General features: G+C 58.0%; 1 protein-coding gene across 10 annotated transcripts in view; it reads right to left on the reverse strand.

The window, feature by feature from the left end:
* The window catches only part of NCOR2 (nuclear receptor corepressor 2), a 163,778-nt gene extending 157,402 nt beyond the window's left edge, over nucleotides 1–6,376 (reverse strand). For 9 of the 10 annotated variants that reach the window (XM_048964374.1, XM_048964369.1, XM_048964373.1 and 6 more), the window contains exon 1: nucleotides 6,153–6,376. The gene's annotated coding sequence lies outside the window, so the exon portion shown is untranslated. Of the gene's footprint in view, nucleotides 1–5,701; nucleotides 5,923–6,152 lie in introns of those variants that run through there. The other variant, XM_048964364.1, reaches the window with a different exon arrangement.
* Between the last annotated feature and the right edge of the window lie 639 nt (nucleotides 6,377–7,015).

The following is a 7,015-nucleotide window of genomic DNA, read 5'->3' on the forward strand; positions in this document are numbered from 1 at the left end:
CACGGCTTCTCTAGAAGTAAACTCCTTCAGCCAGCACTGCAGCTCAGTCTGCCACATCCCAGGTACAGCCTGGAGTCAGCTGCAGGCAGCAAAAGGCCCCAGAGCTCAGCCCTGTTGGAGAGACAGCCCCAGACTTGTTAAGAGCACCACTCAGTGCCACCTTTCTCAGCAGGTTCATGTTAAGCTGCTCCTTTTTTTTTCCTCCACCTTTTGCAGATGCCTTAATTGGCTGCTTAATGCAGGTCTCACTGCTATGCTAATCACAGCCTGTGTGATGGAGCATGGAGTGCAGAGGACCCGTTTGTCTCCATAAGTAATTGTTCTGACTACCCAATGTACACACAGCACCGAGTTGGCAAGGCTGCAAGGTGAGGCTGCTGTATTTATTTGGAAATTTCTTCTGTGGGTTGAGAAGCTCCGTGGGGCAGGCCGTGATCCAGTCCTCCAGGCAGCACAGGCATTTTCACTGGATCTATGCAAAAACTGAAGCGACTGAGGAATGGATCAGGCCTCAGGTTAGCAACATTCCTGGGCCAAGCACGTCCCACGCCTGGAGAGCCAACAGTGCCTCATGCACAGGCATGTTGCTCCCGAGCAGCCCTGCCAGGCTCAGGGTGCTTCCGCATACAGCGGGGAACCAGGGCCAGGAGAGCACTGCTCTGGGTGCCCAGAAAGGTGGGGGTACCCCATCCCAGGAGACACCCATAGTCAGGGGACAGGGCTCCTGGTGGAGCTGTGGGTGTCCCCATGCACTGCACACAGTGGGACCAGATGGCCTTTAGAGGTCCCTTCCAGCTCAAATGGCCCTATGACTCCTCAGCCTTTGCCTGTTGCTGGCAGAGCTTCAGGATGTGCACAGCAGTATTTGGGACTGCACGAACACTGGTCTCAATGGAGAAGATGCAAGCCTTGCCTTTCCACAGAGAGAGCTATAACAGAAATACAAGCCCTAATGCATATGCACTTACATTTCTCTTCTTGATTTCATAGCAATGGAAAAAACCCCAAATCCTGCAGCGTTTCACCCAGCAGCACACAGCCCTGAAGGCTGCAGACAGCTGGCTGGGTGCTGCACCAAACCACACCTCTCAGCACGGCACCCTGAGTCACAGAGACAGCAAAACTCCAACAACACAACACAAATTTTCAGCAGCTACCCTGTCAAAACAAAGCTGAGACGAAAACCCACAAATGAAGGAAAAAGGAGGGAGAGCTCAGGCTGGCTGACACCTCCTCGACACGCCGTCAGCAGGATCACTTACTCCAAAAATGAAGACATGGTTAGCTGTGCATCTGACAACTGCTCCATGGCCCCAGCACTGGAGCTACAGGGCAGTGGATTCTCAGTGAAAAACCAACCACTGATACCTGCTCAGAGCTAACAACAAATGCTGAGTGACAGCATCTGCAGCTCACAACGGCTGAGCCCCAACACAGCCAGCCCTGCCCAGCCTGGGTACACTCACACTGCCTCCTCAGCATCTTCCCAAGTGAGTTAAGATTAAAAAGCTTTCAAGTATACTGAAGGCTTTTTTTTCCACTGCCAGTTCAGAGTTTTCCCAGAATACTGGACACACAGACTATAATGCAGACTTTGCTGCATTTTATTCCTTTGACAGCTTTTAATCACCGCTGGTCCAGCATTTGGAAATTATTATTCACGCACACAACAGGAACAAGGCTGCAGGGAACGCGAATTCCGCTGCCCGCCTGTTTGTGTCTGCGGACACCACCTCGCCTCTCACCAAATCAAAACAAGGCGGCCAGCTCCAGCACGAGGGGAAATGAAAGGGCAGATGGGTGACCTAGAAACCAAGCTGAGACTCTGGCATGAGCCTGAAATTCTGCAGCAAAAGGCAAGCAACAGCATAGCTGCTTTCAAGATGGAGCTGGAAAATGCTCACAAATGGAACTGTAGGGCATGGGACCTAAAACAAAACAGGGGCGATGCTTAATCAAGGAGATCTTTCCATAGGAAAATCACCCCCCTGCAAGCAGAAGGAAGCCTTGTGCCAAAGAGGGAATGCTGTTATTTAAGGCCTCAGTGCAGGAAAAAAACCTCCAGCAAACTAAAGAAACTTCCAAGCACACAGCTCTGATAGTAAACTCCAGCACTGCTACACACCCAGGATTTACATACCACATGAGATCATGAAACACATGACGGTGATGGCAAGGGCTTGACGAGTCAGTAGACAAAGCTTTAGGGCTGCAAGCAGTGGAGCAGGAACGCTGCAGTCACCCAGCACGGATCCTACACAAACTCACCCTGCCAGTTACAATCAGCTTAAGGAGGTGTTAACAGTGACCTCTGTTCCAGCAAGTTGCAGTCTTGAGCAGGCAGCGCCTGCACCAGCAGCATGGAGCTGACATGTGCTGCTCCACAGCAGGGCTGGTGGAGAGGGCAGCACACACCAACCTCCAGCCCAGAACCCCCCCCAGCTCCCTGTACCACGCTCTCCCAGCACAGCAATGCACTCTGAAGAGGACACAGCCCAGGGGAAAACCCGTCCTTGGGACTGATGGCAGGAGAAGGGATGATCTGCACCAGCAGCCCAAGCGCTGCTGTCATCCCCCACCCACGGGCTGACACATTTCTTTCGTTTTGCCTTCTTTAATGTAAAGACACAGCAAAACGAACGATCACAACACTCTTTTGCCCAAACATGCACAGAACAAACCCTAGCTGCCTTGCTTTGAGAGCCAGGGAAAGGCATGCAGATTGCAGAGCACCCAGGGCCTACAGAAAGCAGGGCTTAGAAACCACCAAGGTTCCCAGAAGTGCACAGCAGAAGGACACACCACTCAGCGCTCCTCCAGCTGCGCCGGACCTCACACACACGGGGCAAAGCAGCTCAGAGCGTTCCAAGGCGTAAGGGTTAACTTCCATTTGGGCTGAAATGGCGCTTCTGGGCACCGCCGCTGCCGGTGTCACACAGAGCAACAATGCTAAATAAAGGCTACGCCGAGTGCTATTATGTAAACAACTCCCTTCCACAATGAAAGGACAAACCTCGGCTGCCTGGTTAGCCATTAACCCAGGAGCCAGCGCTGCCGAGAGGAAATCCTGCCGGCTCTCCTCCCTCACCATACGCACTGTGATGCTGCACATGGGCCACCTCCTTCCAGGGCTGGGCCCATTTGCAGCCCCGTGCAGCACAGCCTGGGTCCAGAGCTCCCCTCCTCCTCCTCCCAGGACACGCAGGGCTCACTGCCCGGCAGCACGCACTCCTCACTGCATCCCATCCCCTGAACACAGGCCTCCCCTTCCCCTGCAGCCCGACCTGCGGGGCTCTGCACTGCCGCCCACAACTCACTCAACCCTCCTGCGTCTGCCTCCCCTGCAGCCTCCCTCCCTCCCTCCAGCCTTGGCCTCCAGACTGAGCACTTGATGTTCGTCATGCGATTTTAAATCTGTCAGCAATTCATCCATCTGCCGCCTCCTGGGCTTTCAATGTGGAGAACGGTTCTGGGACACAGCCTTGCATAAAGCCCTCCACGGAAAATGAAGCTGTATCTCATTCAGAAATTGAAGCTTTGAGATCACTGCTTCCCGAGGTGTTGGGCCGTGTCACAGCCGGCTCTTCCCCACAGCCAGCAGAAACACAGCAATGCTATCCACTCTAAAATAAACATTATGGGAGCGGCGATAAGGGGAAATATTTCAGCTGACTCAGAGTAATGTGGGTTCAAATCCAAGCGTAAGCTGATATTGCTTGTAATTTGTTCCCAAGCCAAAAGCACAGACTGAGAATGGAAAAAAAATGGAAGGCATTAAACAACAAGCAGCGCGCTCAGTGACTCTGGGAAACTTCAGCATTTTCATTTGCGTTATTATTTTTTTAAATAACCTTCAGTTTCACGGATCATAAAGCTAATTTGGAGTTAACTTCCCTTCTCCGTAAGCAGATAGTGCTGCTATCCTTTGCACTCATTAACGTTCGCTCAGTGCTCTGCTGAGTGCTGCCACCAGCACCGTGCTGCCCAGCAGACCCAGAACCGCATCCCTCACAACACCCGAACTCCAGAAGCAGCAGCCAGTGGCTGTGGGTGCTGCTGCATTCACTGCTCCATCAGTGCCGATTCTGCCTCTGTTGAAGTCTCTCAAAAAACCAGCTGCAGCTCACACGACAACAGCAGTCCTTCAGGCACACGCTGCCCTGGATTTGGGGTTTCCATCACCATGCACCCACGCACAGCCCAAGGTCTGCAATTGCAGGAGGCTGCTGGCAGGCACCGAGCCCAAGAGGGAATCAGCGCTGTGCAGTTCTAAGGAACTCATGGGGAAGTGACTCCTCTCCCCAGCCTCCCAGCTGTGGCACTCCAACACACGGCACTTCACGTCACCCCTCTGCCCACGATGTTCGGGTGTTTTTGGACATGTGGTCACAGTGAGGCATCATGTCAGGAAACAGCTCTTCTCAGACCCCTCTGCCACCCCTTTGCCGTCAGCCAGCTGCCCAAAACTTACTTCTAAAAAGCTACCCATTAATTCCTCCTTCCCTCCCCACTCACTCAAACCCGGGGAGACAACAGCTCTCCTCCTTGCCCAAGAGCTGCAAGATGACAGCCAACACCAAGCCATGGCCAGCTCTGGACAGGACCCTCCCAGAACATGTGTCAGCACATGGGTCTGCAACAGCCAGCCCATCAGCAGGAGGTGTCAGGGGGACAAACAACCCACAGGTACGTCACAAATCACAGAGGTATCTTCTTGGGACATACTACATATTGGGCTACAGCTTGATACATCCTCACTAGATAAAGAGGGAAAGGGGGGGCTAGTGGCTGCTCCCAAATCCTCACACACTGCTATCAGCACAGCTGCACACACAGCAATCACAGCACAACCGCCTTCCCAGCCTGCAGCTTGCAACTTCAGGAGCTGAGCACAGCTGAACCAAACCCACTTTGGATCTGGCACAGGATGGCTGCAGGGATGGGCACAACTCCCACACTGGGCAACTTGGGTCTGATCCAACCGCAGCCGTTGGCAAATGGGAGACACCACCAAGCAGCAGCGCTGGGTGGCTTGCAGGGAGCAAGCTCATGATTTCAGTCCAAAGTCTCCTGGGGGGAAGCCTGCACCAGGAGATGAGGGCACAGCACTGTTCCTGCCCAGCACAGGGCCGGTGGCGGCATTCAGCACAGCATTCTGGCAGAGGCAGGTACGCCATGCAGCCTGGCAGCGCGCAGCTACAAACAGAAACCACCACCCACAGACAGCCCGAAGAACAAAGTACCACTGTTTTCCTGCCCCAGACGCATGCATGCCCCATCTCCTCTCTCACACCAAAAATAGCTTCTACTTTTTCTTCCCTTTTGGCAACAACAAACCAGAGCTAGAGCACTTTGAATACACCGAACGCGTTTTGCAAGAGTTATCTTTCATACCGAAACTCAGTCCCACCTATCGCCGCCGTTACAGACCCCCACGGCGAAGCGACTCCCCCTGCCCCACCATGGCGGCCGGGCTCGGCTCCCAGCACGAGGCGCAGCCCCGCACAGCCCGGCGCTGCCCGGGGTGAGTCAGCAGCGCAGCCCGGAGCTCCGGGACGGCCTCCCCGCAGCCGCCCGCTTTCGTCGCCGCTTTCAGATCAAACGGAAGCGCCGACCCCGACCCGAGGATCGTCCCGTCCCCAAACCCGGCCCGAAGCCCCGCGCTCAACACAACCGCGACGTTTTCGAGCGCGCCACGCACTTCTGTTCGCGAGGATCCACGCTCCGCGCGAAGAGCCCGAACCGCGGACGGCGGCGGAGGAAACTGCCCGCGGGAGGGGCCGCAGGGCTCCAAGCCGCCCCGACGCGCAGCTTCAGAACGGGGGACCCGGCTCAGTGGCTGGCGAGCGTGCAGGGCACGGCGCGGCACGGCGCACACTTGTTGCCGTGCGCCCGCGGAGCCGCACGGAGGCAGAGCGCAACCCCAGGCCGGCCCGTAGCCGGTGCTCCCGCCAGGGTCACGGGGCCGCGAGCGGGCACGGCGCGGAGGTGCGGCCCGCAGCCCCGCACGGCGCGGCGGCCCCGGGGCGCTCCGAGCGCTGCGGGACGGACGGGCCCCGCTCCGCCTTACGTAACCGCGGCCCCCCCCGCCTCCCGCGCCCGCTCGCCCCGCGCGGGGCCGGCCCTCCCTCCATCCATCCCTCCATCCCTACCTACGCCTTCCGCCGACCGCCGCCCCCCATGGCCGCCGACCGCCGCGCTCCTCCTCCCGTTGCGGGGCCGCCTCAGCGCCCGGCCGGGCAACGAGAGACGCGGGGGCTCGGCCCCTCCATTCGCGCCGCGGTTATAAATCCGGAGCCATGGGGCCGCGCCGCTCTCCGAGCCGAGGCCGCCGCGCCGCGCTGACCCGGCCCTGCCCGAACCCGGCGGGAGGCGGGGGGGGGGGCGGGCGCCGCTCCTCACTGCCGCGCCACAGCGGCCCGGGGCCGGGCGGGGCGGGGCGGGGCGGGGCCGTGCCGCCCGCGCGCCTTAAAGGGGCCGCGGCCCTCCTGCGGTGCTGCCGCGCGCCAGGCCGTGCGGATGGAGGGGAGCGGCGCGGAGCCCCCGACCCGGTTCGCTTGTCTCGGGGAGTTTTCGCGCTTAGGCTGCCCGGCACTCGTTTCTCTGCAGCCGGGGGTTTCGGTTCCAGGGGCCTTAGGGCGACGCTGTAAGCAAATGTATTCAAATTCAGGGTTGAACACGCCGTGCAGCAAAACCGTGTGCCCCACGGATGGCTTTCCTGCCCTTATTTCTATGATCCGGAGGGCTGCAGAGCCGAAGGCAGTAGGTCAGTACTGCAGCGGCACTGTCGGGCTGTTTGGAGCTCCACAGCCCTGCCCTCGTTTCAGCGAACCGCCCTCGCTCAGACCCTCCCCGAGCGGCGTTTCCAAACTTCCCACGGATGGCTGGAAGCCGAGAGCTTTTTTTTTTTTTTCTCCCACGGAAATCCCACGGGTGTTCGCGGCCCAGAGCCGCTCGGCAGGGAACGCGGGGCCGGGTCTGGGCACTCACGGGGCCAGGGCTCTGTGCCACAACA

Source organism: Lagopus muta, chromosome 17 (assembly GCF_023343835.1).
Source record: "Lagopus muta isolate bLagMut1 chromosome 17, bLagMut1 primary, whole genome shotgun sequence".
Lineage (NCBI taxonomy): Eukaryota > Metazoa > Chordata > Aves > Galliformes > Phasianidae > Lagopus > Lagopus muta.